The following is a 23,484-nucleotide window of genomic DNA, read 5'->3' on the forward strand; positions in this document are numbered from 1 at the left end:
TGAAGAGGGAGGAGACGAAGTGGGGGCAGCATGCTGCCCGGGAGAGATGGAAGGGGGGATTAGGGCTGGGGTTATTTTAGATTATGGACGGGAAGATAGGGAAAGTTAGTGTTTAGGATGACGGGGAGGGATGATGCTCCCCTGAGTTTTTGTTTTGGGTTTGGTTTTTGAATTAAAAATGCCATTATTATTTGTGTTTGGATGGAATATATGAGTTTGTATTGTTTTGTATTGTATGAATGGCATTGAATGTAATAAATTATTTAAAAAAAAAAAAAAAAATCTGTTCTTATCAGTTTAATATCTGATACGTCCCCCATCGGGGGACTACATATTAAATGGATTTTTCGAACAGGGAGTCGGAAATGGGGCTTGCTCCGTCCGCTCCACGCATCGACCCGGTATTGCAGTACCTCCGGGAACGGTGCAACACTTTTCTCCCATTGTCAAGGAAAAAGAAATACACCAAGCTATGTAAAACAGCTAGCAGAAGAAGAGAAGGAATGAAAAAAGAAGAATCATCCAAACTGAAACAAGTGCGAAGCCCCCTTCATGGGGGTCCCCCGTTTTCCCGCCATTTTACTTAAAAAAAATAAATAACATTGGCCAGGAGTGTGTGTGTGTGTTTTTGAGCCCCCCCCAAAAAATACAATCACTTCACCAGGATTGTGTGTGTGTGTGTGTGTGTGTGTGTGTGTGTGTGTGTGTGTGTGTGTGTGTGTGTTTTTGAGCCCCCCCCAAAAAATACAATCACTTCACCAGGATTGTGTGTGTGTGTGTGTGTGTTTTTGAGCCCCCCCCAAAAATACAATCACTTCACCAGGATTGTCTGTCTGTCTGTCTGTCTGTCTGTCTGTGACTTTTTACCCACAGCCCTCGAAAACTTGGAAGAGTGGGTTCGGGGACCACCCGCGGGGACCCGGCCTAGAGTGCACCGTGTGTGTCTCGGGCCCCGACCTCTGACTTCCATACGACTCTGGTTTCTCTTCATTACGCACAAGCCTTTCGCCTTTTACTAAAGACTTCCGTGGAGAGGAACACTTACGAGTTCAACGTATTTTTGGAAGGGCTTTGCTTCTGGCAGAGCCCGGTATCTTGTTTCAAGAGAAATTGACAGAGATGACGCCGAGACTTTTTGCTCAGGCGTTTGACTTGAAGCCGGCTGACCGACCTGCGTATTTTTTCCACTCAAAGTAGTCGCTCGGGCAATTGAGTTCAAGCCCGACGATGACTGGTGTATTTGCCGGGCATTGAACAAATAGTCGCACTAGGATTAAAGAGCTAGTGACCTAACGACGCATTAGCGACTTTTAAAAAAAAACACACCCGCCTGTCACCAGGGAAGCGTTGGGTGAGGAGGAGCCAACTTTTGCCAAACCGATGAGGTCTGCCGAGGCCCCCGGGGGCCCGGCGGGTGCAGGGGTCAATTTGTGGTTTATCGCTTCTCGGCCTTCCGGCTAAGATCAAGCTTGGTACTGCGGTGCCCCAAAGCTCGCTTAGCTGGAAGCCGAAGGCCGGAGGGCGTACGAAGTTTTGGTTGAACCAGGTATTTTTTCTGTTTTCCAAAACAAATTTTCTTAACGGTTTCTTTTTTTTGAAGAGAGACGTTTTTTTTTGTTTATTCAAGTACGCCATTTACAGGGGAGAAATGGCACGAAATACAGCGAGCAGGATGGTCCCCGGGATCGGCCAGGCGAACTCCATACGTTTTACATGGAAGGAGAAAGGAATGGAGCCGATTGGGAGAGAGAGCTTCGGGAGAACGATCCTGATGGGAGTCCTGAAGCTTACGGTGAAGGAAGTATTCTGTCTTCAAGGGAACCTGATGGAGGGGGCATTCGATGTGACCCTCTATACTGAGGAGCAGCATGAGGAGACAATGAAGAAGGTAAAAGAAGTGGGAGAGGCAAAGCCGTTGGGCCATTATGCAGTCACCAGCCTGGCGAAAAACAATTTCCGAGTGGTGACTGTAAATATGTATAACCCACACGTTAAGGACGAAGATGTGAGGGCCTTCCTGGGGCGGTATATGGAGAATATCTCCTCAGCAAGGCACCTCAAGGACTCTCTCGGATTCTGGAATGGGAGAAGAAGCTTCCAGGCTCTCCTTAAAGAAGACCCAAAGGGCCTGGGAGGATACCTCCATCCCCCTGCAATGTTCTCCCTGGGGGCTGACAGGGGGACATTGTACTATGCCCGTCAGCCTCCGTTCTGCAGGCGTTGTATGGCCTAAGGACATACCTTGGCCTCGTGCGGAGGCATCAGGAAGTGTAGATTCTGCGGATCAGGTGAGCACGAGGCTAAGGAATGCGACGAGCCTAAGGCGTGCCATGGGTGTGGCTCATCAGCACACCTGTGGCGGGATTGCCGGGCTCGTCAGAGGTCATACGCGTCTGCAGCCGGGGGGGGAGCAGGGGGTGGAGGAAGAGGGGGCCCGGACACCAAGACAGGCCCAGAAGAAGGATCTACACGGGAGGAGGAAGGAAGAAAGGAGGCACAGGGAGGAGAGGAGCAAAGGGTTGAGAAGGATGGGGCAGAAGGAGAGGAGGGGCAGAAAGCGACAGGAGCAGAGGGAGTGGAGAGGCAGGAGACGGTGACGGCGGAGAAAGAGGAAGTGGTGAAAGGAGCAGCGACAGGACCAGAGGGAGAGGAGGAGAGGGGAGATGAAGGGAAGGATTGGGGGGGAAGGGGGGTGGCTAGTGCATTGGTGGAAGAAATGAGGGGGATGGTGGAGGAGCTGGCGGAGAGGGGGGGAGATGTCTCCCATGTGCTGCCTCTACCGCCTACACTGAAGAGGAAAGGAAGGAGGAGGGTGCACGCCACAGAAAGCAAGAGGGAGAGCGGTGAGGAGGGGGAGGCCAAGAGGCCAATGGGTGAAAAAGGAGGTGAGGAATCATCTATGTCCTCGCTGGCTCCCCCAGGTGCTGAACTACTGGTGGTTTTGGATTCCCCGGTCGTGGCTCAGGGTTGGGCAGCAGGGGGAGAATCACAATCCCTGTTTGGAGACACGGACTCAAATATTCTTTGCCCAGCAAGATGTGGGGCAGATGAAATGGAGGGTTTGGATGGACAATCCAGGATGCAGGGCACTCGGGTGCCTAATACCATTCCGGCATCCTGGATTGGGGAAATGGAGGAAGACGGGGGGACGTCGGGAGAGGAGATGACGTTCCTGCCGGTGGAGATGAAGCAGGGGAGCATCGGGTGAGCCTCCTGTTTTTGTTTTCTGTTTGTGTTTAGTAGTTGGGTGTAGGATGTTGTTTTGTTTTTAATTTTTATTCATGGGGTCTAATTTTACGTTCGTTAGTTTAAATGTAAGGGGTTTAAGGGATTTTGTTAAGAGGAGGGCGGTTTTTAGTTATTTGGAGGGTGTGGGTTTTGATTTTTGTTTTTTACAGGAGGTTCACCTGAGGGATGGAGGGGATGTGAATAGGTTTAAGAGGGAGTGGGATAAGGGGGAGTCATTTTGGGGTATAGGCGGGGTACATTCAACGGGGGTGGGAATTTTGTGTGGGCACAGGGAGGTAAAGGTGGAGGGTTCTTTTGTGGTTATGCAGGGGAGGGTTTTGGGGGTGGATGTCACGCTAAGGGATTGTAGGTTTAGATTAGTGGGGGTGTACGGGCCACAGGTGGCGGCAGACAGGAGGGAGATGGTGGACTGTCTGGCGCCCCTGTGTGTTACAAATAGGCACTTGGTGATAGGAGGGGATTTTAACATAGATTTAGGGTTAGTGGGGGATAGAAGTGCAGGCGCCATCACCGGGCTAATGGCTTGCCATGGTCTGGTTGATGGAGGCCTGCACACTACTCCGACAATGGCGGGTCCCACATGGCGCAACTCCCGGGGGGTTGCGCGGAGGCTCGACTATATTTTCCTATCCAGGTCTTTGGGTCAGTTGTCTGGGCGGCTGTTGCCTGTGTTCTTTTCAGATCACGACGGGGTGCTCCTGCAGGTGGGGTCGCCAGTCTGCCTCTTCGGTAGGGGGTACTGGAAATTAGATCGGGATGTGCTGGAGGAGCAAGCTTTCGTTGACGCCTTTTTTGGTTTCTTTCGGGGGCTTGAAGGCCTCCGGTCCATGTGCGAGGGGGTTTTAGAGTGGTGGGATTTAGTTAAGGTGAGGATTAGGGCTTTTATAATAGGTTATTGTAAAAGGACAAAAAGGGAGGAAAGGAGGGAGGTGGATCGTATCCAAAGGTTGCTCGAACTCGAGTACGAGGCAGGCAACCTCGGCGGGTCGTTTGACTGGGAGAGATCCACAGCCCTGAAGGCGCAGCTCAGGGAGCTGCAGGAGCGGAAGGCTCGAGTTTTCCTGGAGCGAGCACATAATGGCTTTTTAGAACACAATGAGACTTGTTCCGCTATGTTCTTTAAGTCGGTTAGGGGCAGACAGAGTAGGAAGATAATGTATGGGGTGAGGAAAGAAGATGGTAGCATAGTTAGAAAACCGGAGGAAATGGTCAGGGTAACAACTGATCATTTCCGAGGTTTATTTAAGGAGAGGGAAATAGATGTAGAGCAGGGAAATGTGTTTTTAGAACACTTGTCCCTGCAATTGCCGGAGGGCATTAGAGATGTGATGGAGGCTCAGATCTCCCTCGAGGAGGTTGAGAGCGCTCTCAGGAGGATGGGAAAAGGGAAGGTGCCTGGGATGGATGGGCTACCGGCCGAGTTTTATCTCAAGTTTTGGGGTATACTTGGACCGGTGGTCCTAGAAGTCTTGAAGGCCATCCTGGAGACGGGGGTCCCGGGGGGATCAATGGCTGTCGGTGTGCTGTCACTTCTTTATAAGAAGGGGGAAGCAACCGACCTTGGCAACTGGCGGCCGTTGACCATGCTGTGTGTAGACTATAAACTCTTAGCAAAGGTCTTAGCAGACCGGTTGCGCACAGCCCTTCCCTACGTCGTCCACGAGGATCAGACGTGTGGGGTAGAGGGACGCTCTATTAGGTGGAACCTACAGTTGATCAGGGACTCCATCGCTTGGGTAGAAGATAGAGGGCTGCCTTTAATGGTAGCAGCGCTTGATCAGGCGAAAGCCTTTGATCGCGTGAATAGATCATTTCTATTCAGGGTGTTAGGTAGATTAGGATTTGGGGAAAAGTTTATAGGATGGATCCGTACTTTATATGTCGGAGCGGGGTGCCGGGTTAGCGTTAACAGTCACTTAGGGGACGTTTTTGACCTCTCGTCTGGGGTCAGGCAGGGATGCCCGCTCTCGGCACTCCTTTTCGTTCTGTACATGGAGCCTCTGGGGGCTGCCATTAGGGCAGACACAGGGGTGGAGGGCTTGCTGATCCCTGGAAGTGGCGGTCTCCGTGTCAAGTTGACACAGTACGCCGACGACACCTCCTTGCTGCTATGCAAGGACTCGTGCTTGATAAGGTCCCTTGCCATTTTTGGGGATTTCACCCGAGCGTCGGGGGCGGTTCTGAACCACGCGAAGTCTTCCGTTAAATTTTTCGGAAGATGGAGTGGTAGGACGGATGTGCCCGGAGGGTTATCTCTCTGTAACGGGGCCCTGAGGATTCTCGGGGTCCATTTTGAGACCTCCGGCTCAGCGACGCTGAACTGGAACATGGGCATCGCAGTGGTACAGAGGAAGCTAGCGATGTGGAGGGCTAGGTCTTTGTCTTTTTTGGGCAAGGTCCTGGTCCTCAAGGTGGATGTATTGCCATCTCTTTTGTATTTGGCGTACATCTACCCATTGCCGGCTTGTCTGAGGAGGCCTCTAGTGAGGCTAGTGTTTCAGTTCATGTGGGGTGGCAGGTACGAGTGGGTCGCCAGGGCACGCATGATCTGTCCCATCGGGGAGGGAGGTAGGGGGGTACCACATCTACCCCTCAAGCTGGACGCAATTTTTGTTTCTTTTCTGTTAGCGGAGTTTGCTCAGCCAGTACTACACCCGTCCGGTTACCTCCTGCGGGTGTTCTTCTCGTATCAGGCGAGAAGCGTAATGGTGTGGTCTAACACGGGTCCTCGGGCGGAACAGCTGCCGTGGCATTTTGGCCATGCGGCCAAGTGGTTGCGTGCGCACCCCGAGGTTGAAGTCGCCCGAGTAGGTTTAGATCACAGGCACCTGTACGAGGAGGTTAGACGGGCAGTAAGTCCAGCACCTGTAGTGGGCATCCCGGAAGTGGTCTGGGAAGGAGTGCAGGCGCGGGGTCTGGACAACAGGCTCAAGGACCTGAATTGGTTGAGCCTCCACAAGTGTTTGCCGGTGCGCTCCACCATGTACCGGCATAGCTTGGCGCGATCCCCCACCTGCCCAAGACCTTCTTGTGGCAGGGAGGAGACTGTGCGCCATGTCTTTTGGGACTGTGCCATTGCCGGAGTAGTATGGGCAAAGGCACGGGTGTTGTTAGGAAGGGTTAGAGGGGATTTCGTATTAACTTGGGCTAGATTAGAGAGAGGTGTAGGGCGAGCGAGGGGGACGGATAGGGATAGGTTTCTGCTCTGGCTTCTCATGAGCCTCTTTAAGCGGGGGCTGTGGGAAGCCAGACAGAACATGGTCACGGCAGGGAGAGATTGGGGGGTGGAAGGCATTGTGAAAGGAGATTTGAGGGGGAGGATGAAGAGGGAGGAGAGGAAGTGGGGGCAGCATGCTGCCCGGGAGAGGTGGAAGGGGGGTTTAGGGCTGGGTTTAATTTAGGATTGTAATGGGATAGATTAGGGAAGGGTAGATAGGGAAAGGTATTTTGTAGGAATGATGGGGAGGGACGATGCTCCCCTGAGGTTTTTGTTTGTGGTTTTGTTTATTAATTAAAAATGCCATTAGCTATGTTTGGATGAAAATTATAATTTTGTATTGTATGAATGGCATTTGAAAGTAATAAATTATTTTTCAAAAAAAAAAAAAATCTGTTCTTATCAGTTTAATATCTGATACGTCCCCCATCGGGGGACTACATATTAAATGGATTTTTCGAACAGGGAGTCGGAAATGGGGCTTGCTCCGTCCGCTCCACGCATCGACCCGGTATTGCAGTACCTCCGGGAACGGTGCAACACTTTTCTCCCATTGTCAAGGAAAAAGAAATACACCAAGCTATGTAAAACAGCTAGCAGAAGAAGAGAAGGAATGAAAAAAGAAGAATCATCCAAACTGAAACAAGTGCGAAGCCCCCTTCATGGGGGTCCCCCGTTCTCCCGCCATTTTACTTTAAAAAAAAACATTGGCCAGGAGTGTGTGTGTGTGTGTGTGTGTGTGTTTTTGAGCCCCCCCCAAAAAATACAATCACTTCACCAGGATTGTGTGTGTGTGTGTGTGTGTGTGTTTTTGAGCCCCCCCCAAAAATACAATCACTTCACCAGGATTGTCTATCTGTCTGTCTGTCTGTCTGTGACTTTTTACCCACAGCCCTCGAAAACTTGGAAGAGTGGGTTCGGGGACCACCCGCGGGGACCCGGCCTAGAGTGCACCGTGTGTGTCTCGGGCCCCGACCTCTGACTTCCATACGACTCTGGTTTCTCTTCATTACGCACAAGCCTTTCGCCTTTTACTAAAGACTTCCGTGGAGAGGAACACTTACGAGTTCAACTTATTTTTGGAAGGGCTTTGCTTCTGGCAGAGCCCGGTATCTTGTTTCAAGAGAAATTGACAGAGATGACGCCGAGACTTTTTGCTCAGGCGTTTGACTTGAAGCCGGCTGACCGACCTGCGTATTTTTTCCACTCAAAGTAGTCGCTCGGGCAATTGAGTTCAAGCCCGACGATGACTGGTGTATTTGCCGGGCATTGAACAAATAGTCGCACTAGGATTAAAGAGCTAGTGACCTAACGACGCATTAGCGACTTTTAAAAAAAAACACACCCGCCTGTCACCAGGGAAGCGTTGGGTGAGGAGGAGTCAACTTTTGCCAAACCGATGAGGTCTGCCGAGGCCCCCGGGGGCCCGGCGGGTGCAGGGGTCAATTTGTGGGTTATCGCTTCTCGGCCTTTTGGCTCAAACCAAGCGTGTGGCACGCCCGCAGTTTGATCAACGAAAGAAAAGAGAAGGTGATGGCGACGGGAGACTTTACGTCGGCCCCTTCGGCGCGACTTTTGAATACAATCCGGTTTGTCGGGAAGGAAATGGACGGAATGCAGTTCGCTATGGGAAGAAGGAGCTTCGCAAAAGATGTCATCTTTGGATTTCTTGGAGTGACGACAGAACGAATCTACTGCTACAGATATTTTCCTCTACGGAATGCTTTCGAGGTCACCTTCATGGGGGATTACCTGTGTCAGGAAGCTTGGAACAAGTGCTTGGAACACAAGGACGAAACACCGATTTCCAACTTCAATGTGGAGCCTCTGTTCGCAAGTCGGGTAAGGACCATAACTGTCTGCATGCAAAATCCGTATGTGAAAGAGCAGGATATACGATCCTTCCTGGGTAAATACTGTGATGTACTGGGGGTTGGAACAAAAGAAATGGATTATGATGGTATGTGGAATGGGAATAGAAAGTACGCTGTCCGATTCAGAACACGGACGGGAGGAATTGAGTATCCCCCAGCGTCCTTCTACATTGGCGGTGTAAAGGGGTACCTCTACTTCTATGGGCAGCCTAAAACGTGTAGGAGATGTGGAGAAGAGGGCCACATCGCAGCACTGTGCCCGAACACATTCTGTAGAAACTGTTTGGAGGCGGGTCATTTGGCAAGAGATTGTAAAAAACCCAAATCGTGTAATCTGTGTGATTCAATTGAGCACATGTTCAAAGACTGCCCAGACAGACACAAAACCTATGCAGAATCACTGCGGAACATTGAGGTGGTATTGGACGAGATCTCGAGAGACCATGCACCCGCACAGGAGAATCTCCCAAGGCCTCTTCCGGAGGCTTCTCTGAGAAAGACTCCGGGTGATGTGTCGGATCCCTACGCTTTCGGGAATCCGGTGGCAGGAACCTCTGCTCAACCAGGACAGGTGGCAATAGAGGAATCTTCACTGGGGATAATAATATCAGATACCCCAGAGGAAAGTAGAGTACAGTGGGGTGAAACAGAAGAGGATAAAGAGATGGATTGGAAAACAGTAGAGGGGAAGAGAACAGCAAAGCGGAAAGGAACAGAGGAGAGGTTGGACACCGAAAAAAACAAACAAGTAATAGAGACTTTCAGCAGGTTCGACGCTCTGGAGAATGAGGAGACGAGAGAGCAAGGAGATCCGGGTCCCGAGCTGTCCTCAGCAGGAGAGTCTCCACCAGTGCCGTTGGTCGCACCATCAGAGGAGGACAGTGAGGGCAGCGTGGATTCCCAGCCGGAGTTTGCGAGTGGCTCTATGGTGGATAGCCTGAAGTCAACAACAATGTTTCTGACCAAGGGGAAAAGAGACGGAACATAAAAGAAAATTATGTTTAATGTCCTGTCAGTTAATGCCAGGGGATTGAGAGACACTGTCAAGAGGACATCTCTGTTTTTTTCCTTAAAGGCATTGGACTTCCAGGTGTGCTTCCTTCAGGAGTGTCACCTAAAGAACACAGAGGACATCAAAAGGTTCAGCAAGGACTGGAAGGCAGGTGCTTCAGTATGGAGCATAGGCAACGTGCACTCGGACGGGGTGGGGATAATATTTAAGGATACTGGGTTTGTAATTGAGGAGGAAAGAATTATTATACCAGGGAGGCTTGTATATGTAGATGGCAGGCTGAACAACAACAAGCTTCGCCTAGTAAACGTGTACGCTCCTGCTTTAAAAGGAGAAAGGTTAGATTTCTTTAAGCATTTACCTAATGTTCTGTGCACAAATCGCATAGTGATAATGGGTGGAGATTTCAACACCTACTTAGAGGGGGAATATGATTTTACTGCACAATACTTAAAAAACGTTTTGGGTGACTACAATTTGGCAGACATATATAGGAGACATAATAAAAAAGGTATAGGGCATACATGGAGAAACTCAAGAGGAGCAAGCAAAAGACTAGATTATCTGTTTATATCCAAGACCATCCAAAGTTCGAGCTTCTTCATATATCCAAACTGGTTTTCAGATCATGACACAATTGGGGCTTCTTGTCAAGTTCAAGGGGTGGAGATAGGAAGAGGATTTTGGAAGTTAAACATGAAGGAGTTGGAGTGTGCGGAATTTAGAGCTGAGTTTACGACCTTTTATAATTCATGGAGGGATATGAAATGGGCATTTAAAAATACAGCTGAATGGTGGGAGGCGGTAAAAATCAAAATAAGGTATTTTTGTCAAATTTATAGCAAAAGGGAAAAAAAGGAAGAGCGGCATCTTGAGAAAGAATTGCAAGATGAATTACAGGCTATACATTCTGAAATAAACGAGGGTAAGCAGGTGTGTGGGGAGGAATACAGAAACATCCAAAAGAAAATAGAGCATAACATTGAAACAAAGGTCAAGAACTTTGCATTTTTGGCCAAAATAACAGAAAAAGAACAAGATGAAAAATGTTCCAAGTTTTTTTTTCAAAGTATTAAAGAAAAACAGAGAAGGTGTGCAATCTCCGAATTAGAAACAGGTAGGGGGAAAGTCACCAAAAAAGAAGATATAATGACGCATGCTCAGGAGTTCTATCAAGCTTTGTTTAAGAAAAGAGAAGTGGATAATGCAAGAGCGGAGGAATTATTAAATAATATAAGCAAAAAGCTAAATAATGAAGAAAGAACAAATTTAGAAAGAGAAGTATCCAAAAAGGAAATAGAGGAGGCATTGAAATCTCTGAAAGCTGATAAAACTCCCGGGTGTGATGGATTACCAAAAGAATTTTACTGTTGTTTTTGGGGAATCCTAGGTGAGGACTTACTGGAGGTGTATAGAGAGATCTTGGTCGATGGGATGATGCCGGAATCTATGAGGTCTGGTGTAGTAAGCTTAATATACAAGAAGGGAGAAAAAGAGCTCTTAAAAAATTGGAGGCCCATTACTTTGCTAAATGTGGACAACAAAATCTTGGGGAAAGTAATAACAAATAGACTGAAAGAGGTGATGCCTAGCCTGGTTAATGAAGACCAGACATGCGGGGTTATGAATAGGTCCGCAACATACAACCTACAGTTAACCAGGGATGTGATCGTTTGGGCCAAAGACAGAAACCTACCTTTGTGTGTGTTGAACGTTGATCAGGAGAAGGCTTTCGACAGGGTCAGTCATGACTTCCTGTTCTCAATTCTAGAAAGAATGAATTGTGGCACGATTTTTGTTAATTGGATTAAGACAATGTATAATAAAGCATACAGTAGAGTGCAAATCAATGGGTTTTTCAGCAAACCGGTACTTCAAGAAGGTGGGGTGAGACAGGGGTGCCCAATGTCACCACTACTGTACGTGCTATTTGCTGAACCACTAGCTAATGTGATAAGGAACGATAAAGGTATAGACGGGGTGCATATCCCAGGGAGTAACGGAGAAAGGGTTAGAATCGCCCAGTATGCAGACGACACCACTTTGTTCCTATGCTCTGACAGGGCGATCATACTGTTGAAAACTTATGGAGAAGCAGTGGGGTCAAAAATTAATTTGGGGAAGTCTTCTATGATGTACTGTGGCGCCTGGGAAGGGAGAACAGAGGGCAAGGGAGGCATAACTGTCTGTAAAGATGGGTTAAAAATATTAGGGGTGTATTTCTTTCAAAAGGACGGAATAAAAGAAAATTGGGAAGGAAAGATTGAAAAAGTAAAGGTAAAACTCAACATGTGGAAAAGCAGAAGGTTAACGATCAGCGGAAAGATTATGGCAATAAAAACAGATATATTACCAACTTTAATTTACCTGGCACTGGTGTTCCCAATCAATGCCAGGAGTAAAATCGTTGTGACAAGGTTGATATTTTCATTTATATGGGGTGGCTCATATGAAAGCGTAAAGAGAGAGATGATGTATGGGAAAGTATCAAAGGGAGGGAGAGACATCCCATGTTTGTCGGTGAAACTGGATTGTCTTTTCCTCAATCAGATGTGTAAAACTTTGTTGAAAGGAATACAGCATAAATCATTTTTCTTTGTTAGGATGTGGTTCGGGTCTACTTTAAGAGGGATGTTACCTTGGGACAACAGGGTTCCGAATGCAGAGGTAAAACCTGAGTATTACACGCAGGCCATATCATTTCTGAAAATACACATAAAGGAAATGGAAAGAGAGGTCTTATTAGACCACAGGAAAATTAATGAAATTATAAGGGAAAATTGGGAGCAGAGATATGAGGCTGATTTGAAAGCAGTTAATTGGGAGGGGATACAACCAAAATGGATGGATAATGAGTGCAAGGATTTGGGATGGCTGTGTGCTTTAAATAGGTTGGCCGTAAAGGAGAGGATGTATAGACACAACTGTGCAGTGAACGCAGAGTGCCCCAGGTGCAAAAAAAGCGAAACAGTAATGCATGTATTCTGGGAGTGTGGTTTTGCAAAAGATTTCTGGGGAAAGTGCGCACCTTTCATTAACATGGTCTGCAACAATATTGTTTTGAATGGTAAGAATATTGTGTATGGAGAGGAGATCCTAACATTGCCAAAGAAAGAGTTTAGAGCAGTGTGGAGTATGATCAGTTTGGGGAAGCTGGTACTGTGGGAAAAAATAAATGTTTGTATTAAAAAGGAGAAAGATACAACGGTACCAGCAGACGCCTTTTATTTGTTTGTATGGAAGTTAAGAAATGTGATTGAAATGGACAAACACGTGTATGGGGAAGACTTTTGTAAAGGCATTTGGGGAAGTGTAAAACTTGCATGAAACTGGGAAAGTATTGACGGAAAAAGAATGTCACAGTAAATTGTAAATTTTTGTATTAATAAAAAAAAAAAAAATCTGTTCTTATCAGTTTAATATCTGATACGTCCCCCATCGGGGGACTACATATTAAATGGATTTTTCGAACAGGGAGTCGGAAATGGGGCTTGCTCCGTCCGCTCCACGCATCGACCCGGTATTGCAGTACCTCCGGGAACGGTGCAACACTTTTCTCCCATTGTCAAGGAAAAAGAAATACACCAAGCTATGTAAAACAGCTAGCAGAAGAAGAGAAGGAATGAAAAAAGAAGAATCATCCAAACTGAAACAAGTGCGAAGCCCCCTTCATGGGGGTCCCCTGTTTTCCCGCCATTTTACTTAAAAAATTAAAAAAAAAAAAAAAAAAAAAACATTGGCCAGGAGTGAGTGTGTGTGTGTGTGTGTGTGTGTTTTTGAGCCCCCCCCAAAAAATACAATCACTTCACCAGGATTGTGTGTGTGTGTGTGTGTGTGTGTGTGTGTGTGTGTGTGTGTGTTTTTGAGCCCCCCCCAAAAAATACAATCACTTCACCAGGATTGTGTGTGTGTGTGTGTGTGTGTGTGTGTGTGTGTGTGTTTTTGAGCCCCCCCCAAAAAATACAATCACTTCACCAGGATTGTGTGTGTGTGTGTGTGTGTGTGTGTGTGTGTGTGTGTGTGTGTGTGTGTGTGTGTTTTTGGGCCCCCCCCAAAAATACAATCACTTCACCAGGATTGTCTATCTGTCTGTCTGTCTGTCTGTGACTTTTTACCCACAGCCCTCGAAAACTTGGAAGAGTGGGTTCGGGGACCACCCGCGGGGACCCGGCCTAGAGTGCACCGTGTGTGTCTCGGGTCCCGACCTCTGACTTCCATACGACTCTGGTTTCTCTTCATTACGCACAAGCCTTTCGCCTTTTACTAAAGACTTCCGTGGAGAGGAACACTTACGAGTTCAACGTATTTTTGGAAGGGCTTTGCTTCTGGCAGAGCCCGGTATCTTGTTTCAAGAGAAATTGACAGAGATGACGCCGAGACTTTTTGCTCAGGCGTTTGACTTGAAGCCGGCTGACCGACCGGCGTATTTTTTCCACTCAAAGTAGTCGCTCGGGCAATTGAGTTCAAGCCCGACGATGACTGGTGTATTTGCTGGGCATTGAACAAATAGTCGCACTAGGATTAAAGAGCTAGTGACCTAACGACGCATTAGCGACTTTTTAAAAAAAACACACCCGTCTGTCACCAGGGAAGCGTTGGGTGAGGAGGAGCCAACTTTTGCCAAACCGATGAGGTCTGCCGAGGCCCCCGGGGGCCCGGCGGGTGCAGGGGTCAATTTGTGGGTTATCGCTTCTCGGCCTTTTGGCTCAGATACAAGCTCGGTACTGCGGTGCCTCAAAGCTCGCTGGGTCAAAAGCCGAAGGCCGGAGGGCGTAAGAGAGAATCCAGTTCTATTGTTGCGGTGAGAACGTGGATTTACGGCCATTTTTCCGTGAGGATATGGCCACTAATAGCAGCGCAGGGTCGGTCCCCAGGACTGGACTGAAGAATACGATCTGATTTGCGTGGAAGAAGGAAGAGGAAATGAGAATGCCAAGGGATTCGTTTGGAAGAACCGTGCTGATGGGGGCCCTGAAGCTAAGAGTGTCTGAAGTGATGTGCCTGCAGGGAAACGCAATGGAGGAGGCCTACGACGTTACTTTACACACAGAAGGTATGTGTGACGTCGTAATGGATAGAGTCAAGGTGGCGGCTGAGGAGAGGCCATTGTCCTTTTTTAACATAACATGCCTGGCAAAGACAAACTTCAGGACAATCAATGTACACATGTACAATCCGCATGTTGCGGACATAGCAATAGGGGCTTTCCTGAGTAGGTTTTGTGACGTGACGTCTGGGGCGAGGTACGTGAAGGACTCGTTGGGGTTCTGGAATGGTCGCCGCCAGTTCCAGGTTCTGCTGAGGCCAGATAAAGGAGGTTTAGACGGATTCCTCCATCCCCCGGCGGTCTTTTCACTGGGCTCAGACAGGGGGATGCTTTTCTACACACGTCAACCCCCTTTTTGTAAGAAGTGTAGGGAGTATGGACACGTCACGGCTGCCTGCAGTACGGGGAAATGCCGTTTTTGTAAATCGGGGGAGCATGAGGCAAAGGACTGTAGGGAGCCGAAGGAGTGCCACGGGTGTGGTAGTAGGCTGCACCTGTTCCGAGACTGCCCGTCCCGTCGGCAGTCATATGCCGAGGCGGCGGCGGGGAGGAAGGAAGGAGGGGATTCTGCGGAGGAACAACTGGAGAAAAAGGACCCTGGGTCTAGGGAGAAAGACTCAGAGAGGAAGGAGCAGGAGAGAATGTCCTCACCAACGCCCACTCCACGAGCCAGGGCCAGGAAAGAGGTGGCATCAGGGCCGTCAGTGGAAGGAGGTGAGGGGTCCGCTATCAAGCAGCCGGAGGTGGAGGCGGGTGGCGGAATGGAGGAGATGGGCTCATCACTTGATGGGGTGGAGGGGCTTGGGGCCCTGGTAGAAATGGTTGAAAACCTTCCTGTGTTGGGGTCAAGGGCAGGGGAGTGGGCCTCAGACTCTGGGGTGCTGCTGGAGCTCAGGCAGGATGGGAAGGAACCATCAGTAGGGAGGGTGATCCCGGAGCTGGAGCAGGAACCCTACATCGGCAAAAAGAAGAGGACGAAGCGAAAGGGTGATGTGCAGAAAGAGGTGGGAGGCTTAGGGGAAGGGACAGGCAAGCGTGCGATGGGGGTTAAAGACAGTGCCGCTGAAGTGGCCCCCCTGTCCTCACAGGGCTCATCCCTCCCTTTACCCCTAGAGGAAATGGACATGACGGCCTCTACTCTCTCTCTGCATCCTGGGGATGGAGGGTCGCAAGGCTGTTCAGAGAAGCCGGAAACCTCCATCCCCAACCCTTTCCCGGCTTCGTGGGCAGATGACTTGGGGGTCTTAGAGGAAGGGGGAAACGGAGTGTCCCAAGTTGTGTGCGAGCAGGTGGTCTCATCTGAGGAGGACCTGTATCCTTCGGACGAGGGGAGCATTTTTGTTTCCCTGTCGGAGGAGATGGAGCAGGGGAGCATCGGGTGAGCCTCTTGTTTTGTTTTTGTTATTAGTAGGTTGTTGTTAATGTTTTCATTATGGATAAAATTACTTTTGTTAGTTTAAATGTAAGGGGTTTGAGGGATAGGATAAAAAGAAGGGCGGTTTTTAGTTATTTAGAGGGTGTGGGATTTGATTTTTGTTTTTTACAGGAGGTTCACCTAAGGGATGGGGGGGATGTTGTGAGGTTTAAGAGGGAGTGGGATAAAGGGGAATCAGTTTGGGGTATAGGGGGGGTTCACTCTTCGGGGGTAGGGATCTTGTTTGGGAATAGGGAGGTAAAGGTTGAGGATACTTTTGTTGTTATGCAGGGGAGGGTTTTGGGGGTGGATGTCACATTAAGAGATTGTAGGTATAGATTAGTTGGGGTGTACGGACCACAGGTGGCGGCAGACAGGAGGGAGATGGTGGACTGTCTGACGCCCCTGTGTGTCACAAATAGGCAGTTGGTGATAGGGGGGGACTTTAATATAGATTTAGGGGTAGGGGGGGACAGCAGTGCAGGCGCCATCACCGGGCTAATGGCTTGCCATGGTCTGGTTGATGGTGGCCTGCACACTGCTCCGAAAATGGCCGGTCCCACATGGCGCAACTCCAGGGGGGTTGCGCGGAGGCTTGACTATATTTTTCTATCCAGGTCCTTGGGTCAGTTGTCTGGTCGGCTGTTGCCTGTGTTCTTTTCAGATCACGACGGGGTGCTCCTGCAGGTGAGTTCTCCAGTCTGCCTCTTCGGTAGGGGGTTTTGGAAGTTAGATCGGGAGGTGCTGGATGAGCAAGCCTTTGTTAATGCCTTTATTGGTGTGTTTCGGGGGCTTGAGGGCCTCCGGTCCATGTGCGAGGGGGTATTGGAGTGGTGGGACTTAGTCAAGGTAAGGATTAGGATCTTTATTATAGGATATTAAGAGGAGAAAAAGGGAGGAAAGGAGGGAGGTGGATCATATCCATAGGTTGCTCGAACTCGAGTACGAGGCAGGCAACCTCGGCGGGTCGGTCGACTGGGAGAGATCCACTGCCCTGAAGGCGCAACTCAGGGAGCTGCAGGAGCGGAAGGCTCGAGCTTTCCTGGAGCGTGCGCATAGCGGCTTTTTAGAACATAACGAGACTTGTTCCACAATGTTCTTTAAGTCGGTTAGGGATAGACAGAGTAGAAAGGTAATGTACGGGGTTAGGAAAGAAGATGGTAGTGTAGCTAGAGAGCCGGAGGAGATGGTCAGAGTAACAACTGATCATTTCCGAAGTTTCTTTAAGGAGAGGGAAGTAGATGTAGAGCAGGGAAATGTGTTTTTAGAACACTTGTCCCGGCGATTGCCGGAGGACATTAGAGAAGCGATGGAGGCTCAGATCTCCCTAGAAGAGGTTGAGAGCGCCCTTAGGAGGATGGGAAAAGGGAAGGTACCTGGGATGGATGGGCTGCCGGCCGAGTTTTACCTCAAGTTTTGGGGGATACTCGGACCGGTGGTCCTCGAAGTCTTGAAGGCCATTCTCGAGACGGGGTTCCCAGGGGGATCAATGACCGTCGGTGTGCTGTCACTTCTTCACAAGAAGGGGGACGCCACAGACCTTGGCAACTGGCGGCCATTGACCATGCTGTGTGTAGACTACAAGATACTTGCAAAGGTCCTAGCGGATCTGTTGCGCACAGCCCTTCCCTACGTCGTTCATGAGGATCAGACGTGCGGGGTAGAGGGCCGCTCTATCAGGTGGAACCTGCAGTTGATTAGGGACTCCATCGCTTGGGTAGAAGATAGAGGTCTGCCTTTAATGGTAGCAGCGCTTGATCAGGCGAAAGCCTTTGATCGCGTGAATAGATCTTTTCTTTTCAGAGTATTAGGTAGATTAGGATTTGGGGAAAAGTTCATAGGATGGATCCGTACTTTATATGTCGGAGCGGGGTGCCGGGTTAGCGTAAACGGTCACATGGGTGACGTTTTTGACCTCTCGTCAGGGGTCAGGCAGGGGTGCCCGCTCTCGGCTCTCCTCTTCGTACTGTACATGGAGCCTCTGGGGGCTGCCATTAGGGCAGACACAGGGGTGGAAGGCTTGTTAATCCCTGGAAGTGGCGGTCTGCGCGTTAAGGTGACGCAGTACGCCGACGACACTTCCTTGCTGCTTTGCAAGGACTCGTGCTTGACAAGGTCCCTTGCCATTATTGGGGACTTCACCCGAGCGTCGGGAGCGGTTCTTAACCACGCAAAGTCTTCCGTTAAGTTTTTCGGAAGATGGCGTGGTAGGACGGATGTGCCCGGGGGGTTATCTCTCTGTAACGGGGCCCTGAAGATTCTCGGGGTTCATTTTGAGACCTCCGGCTCAGCGACGCTGAACTGGAACATGGGCATCGCAGTGGTACAGAGGAAGCTAGCGATGTGGAGGGCTAGGTCGTTGTCTTTTGTAGGCAAGGTCCTGGTCCTCAAGGTGGATGTATTGCCGTCTCTTTTATATTTGGCGTACATCTACCCATTGCCGGCTTGTCTGAGGAGGCCTCTAGTGAGGCTAGTGTTTCAGTTCATGTGGGGTGGCAGGTACGAGTGGGTCGCCAGGGCACGCATGCTTTGCCCCATCGGGGAGGGAGGTAGGGGGGTACCACACTTCCCCCTCAAGCTGGACTCAATTTTTGTTTCTTTTTTGTTGACAGAGCTTGCTCATCCGGTAGTACATCCGTCCGGTTACCTCCTGCGGGTGTTCTTCTCATACCAGGCGAGAAGCGTAATGGTGTGGTCTAACACGGGTCCTCGGGCGGAACAGCTGCCGTGGCACTTTGGTCACGCGGCCAAGTGGTTACGTGCGCACCCCGAGGTTGAAGTTGCCCGAGTAGGTTTAGACCACAAGCACCTGTACGAGGAGGTCAGACAGGGAGGGTGTCCGACACCTGTGGTGGGTATCCCGGAAGTGGTCTGGGAGGGAGTGCAGGCGCGGGGTCTGGACAACAGGCTCAAGGACCTGAATTGGTTGAGCCTCCATAAGTGTTTGCCGGTGCGTTCCATTATGTACCGGCATAGCTTGGCGCGATCCCCCACCTGCCCAAGACCATCTTGTGGCGGGGAGGAGACAGTGCGCCATGCCTTTTGGGACTGTGCCTTTGCCGGAGTAGTGTGGGCTAGGGCACGGGTGTTGTTAGGTAAGGTAAGAGGGGATTTTATTTTGTCGTGGGCTCGGGTAGAGAGAGGAGTAGGGAGAGCGAGGGGGACGGAAAGGGACAGATTTCTACTATGGCTTCTCATAAGCCTCTTTAAACGGGGGCTGTGGGAAGCCAGACAGAACATGGTAAAGACAGGGAGAGATTGGGGAGTGGAGGGGATAGTGAGGAGGGTGGAAGAAAATGTGAGGGGGAGGATGAAGAGGGAGGAGAGGAAGTGGGGGCAGCATGCAGCCCGGGAGAGGTGGAAGGGGGGTTTAGGACTGTGGTAAAGGGAATAGGGAAACGGAATAAGATAGGTATGGGGAGATAGGGAAATATAGAGATTTAGGAATCTAGTTTATGTCGGTGTTGAGGGGGAGGGAAGATGCTCCCCTGATTTGTAATTTGGGTTTCATTTGTTTTGAAATTTCAAATGCCTTGTGTTGAGTTTAATGGAAGTGATGATTATGATTGTTGATGGTTTGTTTATTATGCTTATGTTTTTGAACAGTAATAAAATCTTTTAATCATCATCTGTTCTTATCAGTTTAATATCTGATACGTCCCCCATCGGGGGACTACATATTAAATGGATTTTTCGAACAGGGAGTCGGAAATGGGGCTTGCTCCGTCCGCTCCACGCATCGACCCGGTATTGCAGTACCTCCGGGAACGGTGCAACACTTTTCTCCCATTGTCAAGGAAAAAGAAATACACCAAGCTATGTAAAACAGCTAGCAGAAGAAGAGAAGGAATGAAAAAAGAAGAATCATCCAAACTGAAACAAGTGCGAAGCCCCCTTCATGGGGGTCCCCCGTTTTCCCGCCATTTTACTTAAAAAAAAAAAATAAAAAAAAAAATACATTGGCCAGGAGTGTGTGTGTGTGTGTGTGTGTGTGTGTGTGTGTTTTTGAGCCCCCCCCAAAAAATACAATCACTTCACCAGGATTGTGTGTGTGTGTGTGTGTGTGTGTGTGTGTTTTTGAGCCCCCCCCAAAAAATACAATCACTTCACCAGGATTGTGTGTGTGTGTGTGTGTGTGTGTGTGTGTGTGTTTTGAGCCCCCCCCCAAAAATACAATCACTTCACCAGGATTGTGTGTGTGTGTGTGTGTGTGTGTGTGTGTGTGTGTTTTTGAGCCCCCCCCCAAAAAATACAATCACTTCACCAGGATTGTGTGTGTGTGTGTGTGTGTGTGTGTGTTTTTGAGCCCCCCCAAAAAATACAATCACTTCACCAGGATTGTGTGTGTGTGTGTGTGTGTGTTTTTGAGCCCCCCCCAAAAATACAATCACTTCACCAGGATTGTCTATCTGTCTGTCTGTCTGTGACTTTTTACCCACAGCCCTCGAAAACTTGGAAGAGTGGGTTCGGGGACCACCCGCGGGGACCCGGCCTAGAGTGCACCGTGTGTGTCTCGGGCCCCGACCTCTGACTTCCATACGACTCTGGTTTCTCTTCATTACGCACAAGCCTTTCGCCTTTTACTAAAGACTTCCGTGGAGAGGAACACTTACGAGTTCAACGTATTTTTGGAAGGGCTTTGCTTCTGGCAGAGCCCGGTATCTTGTTTCAAGAGAAATTGACAGAGATGACGCCGAGACTTTTTGCTCAGGCGTTTGACTTGAAGCCGGCTGACCGACCTGCGTATTTTTTCCACTCAAAGTAGTCGCTCGGGCAATTGAGTTCAAGCCCGACGATGACTGGTGTATTTGCCGGGCATTGAACTAATAGTCGCACTAGGATTAAAGAGCTAGTGACCTAACGATGCATTAGCGACTTTAAAAAAAAAACACACCCGCCTGTCACCAGGGAAGCGTTGGGTGAGGAGGAGCCAACTTTTGCCAAACCGATGAGGTCTGCCGAGGCCCCCGGGGGCCCGGCGGGTGCAGGGGTCAATTTGTGGGTTATCGCTTCTCGGCCTTTTGGCTCAGATCAAGTGTAGTTACCTTGTCAGTGCTGCACTTGATCAGAGAAGCGATCGTAGGCCGGAGGGCGCCCGGGAAATTGTGTTATTTATTTTTGTCAAATCATTATTTATTGTCATTATTGTTGTTTTTTTTGTCTCACCCTTGTTTATTCTTTGTCCTGGGTTAGGTGGTGGTTTTGGTGGTGGACTACAGGTGCACCAGCACCTGTAGGGTGAGTTTAAAGGCCCTCTGGTCTTTTTTCCTTAGTTATTTAATTTATTTGTGTTTTTCCCCTGCTTGTCCTGTTTTGCATCTCTCCTCCCCTGTGTATCCTATAGTCCCCTCCTTAGCTCCTCCCATTGTCTTCAGTTGTGTGTTGTCTGCTAGCTGGGGTGGCTTTCTGGCTTGTCGGCCTGCTAGCTTTAGCTTGGCCTGCTAGCCTCCCGGCCCCTTAGGCGTGGCAGGCATTGTTTGACTGTTTTTTTTTTTCTTTACCCCCATCCCCTTTGTATCCTTAGTTTTTTTCTGTTTCTTGTTATTTGTGTTGCCAACTGAGGGACCTTTTGCTGGCTAGCCTGCTAGCTGGTTAGCATAGCCTGGCCTGCTGGTGAGGCCTGCTAGCCTTCGTGTCCCTCAAGTTTGGGCAGGTGTTTGTTAGTCAGTGTGTCCTTTTTTCTCCCTTACCCCCCTTGTTCCCCTTTTACTTTAATTAATTTGTTTTGTTAGTCTTGTGCATTGTTAGTCTTACCCCCTAGTTTGTCTTCCCTTTTGGTTGGTGTGCCGTGTTTGTTTTTGTTGTAAGGCCTCTTGGCTGGTGGGCCTGCCAGCTGGTAGGCTTAGCCTGGCCTGCTGGCGGGGCCTGCTAGCTTTCTAGCCTTAGTTTGGTTGTGTGGTTTATTTTTTGTCTCTCCCTTTTGTGCCTCCCCCTCTTGTGGAAAATATAAAACAAAAAATTCCCCTCCTAGTGTTCCTTCCCATTGTTAATAAGATTAGTTTGGTGCTGTGCTAGATAGGTTGTTGTGTGTCCCGTGGTGCTGGTAGGCCCGGTTAGCTTAGTCTGGCCGAGCCCGCCAGCTTTCTCGGGTGTCTTACACCCCTTTCCTTCTTCCCAACCCCCACTCCCAACCCCCTCCCCCCCCCCCTTCCTTTCCCTCCCTTTTTTCCCTTCCCCTCCCCCCCTTTTTTACCGGTGTTGGGCTGTAAAGGGAGTGGGCCTCCATCATGTCAGCAGCACAGGTTGGCATGAGGAGGCACCATGCAGTGCGCCTCCTCTTAAAGGAGAAGGGAGGGAAAATAATGGAGTTATCCCGATTGGATTTCTCCAGAAAATTCCTCGCAGGTAAATTGCATCTTAGCCCTTCCCTATGGGAAGGGCTTCGATGTCAGTTTTGCCAACGCCAGCTTCCTGCGGGAGTTCTGGGGGCAACTCCAGAACTCCCTGAACATCCAGGGGTCCCTCACAGCCATGTTTGAGGTGACCAAGCTGACGGATAATAGCATTAAAACCGTTATTATCCGTATGTACAATGAAACCGTACAGCCGGAGGACGTTGCAGTATGGCTGGGCAGGTACTGCAACGTGAAGGGGCCCTTGGTCCAGGTGAAGGATCCCGATGGGATCTGGACAGGGGCCTGGAGGGTGACTGTCCAGCAGAGGGAGGACCCTGGGGGCTATGGTGGGTTGAAAGCCATCCCATCCACCATAGTCCTCGGAGAGAATAGAGGCCATGTTCACTACCAGGACCAGCCCAAGCTGTGCCGTAAGTGTGGTGAACATGGCCACCTGGCAGAGGCCTGTAAAAAGGTCGTCTGCATGAAGTGCCGGGAGGTGGGCCACCGCTATGAGGAGTGCACGAACGGAAGGTCGTGCAACCTCTGTGGCGAGCGGTCCCACCTCATCCGCGGCTGCCCCTTCTCCTGGGCCAATAAGGTCAGGGCCGAAAGGAGGGAGAGGGAGACGGCGGCCGCGGACCGGACTTCTGAGCGCCAAGGGGAGGGAACGGCAGTTGCCGAGGAGGTGGTGGTGGAGCCGGTGGTGGTTGAGAATGTAGTGGTGGAGCTGGTGGTAGTGGAGGGCGCGGAAGGTGCAGTGGTGGAAAAAGTGGGAGGAGAGGACAACCCCCCCCCCCCCCCAATCCCCCTGCCCCAGATTAATGTGACCCCTGAAGGAGAAAGGGCCGAGAAAGACGGCCCCGGAGAGATCTTGAGTGAGAACTCCCCAAGTGGGTCAGACAGTATGGAGACTGTGTCGGAAAGAGATATGGGAGAGGGGGTGGAGATTCTGGAGGAACACCTCCCCCCACGAAAAAGAAATGCGGAGGAGCTCTCCGACCCCGAACAAGGCGATGAGAAAAAGGGCAAGGTGGAATGGGAGAGCTCCCAGGGGGAGGAAGAACACAGAACCTTCCCCCCCAACTCCCCCAACACAATCTCCTTTTTAAGTCCGGTTTTAACCTCCTCTCCCTGCCATCCCCCGTTACCCCGGCGGGAGAGAGAGGAAGTACCAGAAAAATATCCTCCTTTCAACTGTTTAAATGCCTTTTCATTTAGCATTGTTTTTACTCACCCTTTTATGGCTTTTAACATCACCACTATAAATGTGAGAAGTATAAAAACAGAAATAAGAGCACAGTCGGTTTTATCCTTTTTAGAAAGGTTTAATTCA

General features: G+C 49.7%; 5 non-coding genes and 3 pseudogenes across 5 annotated transcripts; all 8 read left to right on the forward strand.

Moving 5' to 3' along the window:
• The first annotated feature begins 254 nt into the window (after nt 1–254).
• Nucleotides 255–435, forward strand: LOC123730579 (uncharacterized; annotated as a pseudogene).
• A 536-nt stretch (nt 436–971) lies between these two features.
• Nucleotides 972–1,088, forward strand: LOC123730608 (U5 spliceosomal RNA). The gene has a single exon (XR_006762043.2). It is a non-coding gene; the product is annotated as a U5 spliceosomal RNA (small nuclear RNA).
• Nucleotides 1,089–6,834: 5,746 nt separating this feature from the next.
• On the forward strand, nt 6,835–7,011 carry LOC123730702 (uncharacterized; annotated as a pseudogene).
• Nucleotides 7,012–7,456: 445 nt separating this feature from the next.
• On the forward strand, nt 7,457–7,573 carry LOC123730607 (U5 spliceosomal RNA). Its single transcript, XR_006762042.1, has one exon. It is a non-coding gene; the product is annotated as a U5 spliceosomal RNA (small nuclear RNA).
• Nucleotides 7,574–12,721: 5,148 nt separating this feature from the next.
• Nucleotides 12,722–12,906, forward strand: LOC123736319 (U2 spliceosomal RNA). Its single transcript, XR_014382739.1, has one exon. It is a non-coding gene; the product is annotated as a U2 spliceosomal RNA (small nuclear RNA).
• A 665-nt stretch (nt 12,907–13,571) lies between these two features.
• On the forward strand, nt 13,572–13,688 carry LOC123736314 (U5 spliceosomal RNA). The gene has a single exon (XR_006766050.1). It is a non-coding gene; the product is annotated as a U5 spliceosomal RNA (small nuclear RNA).
• Nucleotides 13,689–19,426: 5,738 nt separating this feature from the next.
• Nucleotides 19,427–19,594, forward strand: LOC123736301 (uncharacterized; annotated as a pseudogene).
• Nucleotides 19,595–20,352: 758 nt separating this feature from the next.
• Nucleotides 20,353–20,469, forward strand: LOC123736315 (U5 spliceosomal RNA). Its single transcript, XR_006765331.1, has one exon. It is a non-coding gene; the product is annotated as a U5 spliceosomal RNA (small nuclear RNA).
• Nucleotides 20,470–23,484: the final 3,015 nt, after the last annotated feature.

The sequence above is a fragment of the Salmo salar genome, chromosome 25 (assembly GCF_965601325.2).
Source record: "Salmo salar chromosome 25, fSalSal1, whole genome shotgun sequence".
NCBI lineage: Eukaryota > Metazoa > Chordata > Actinopteri > Salmoniformes > Salmonidae > Salmo > Salmo salar.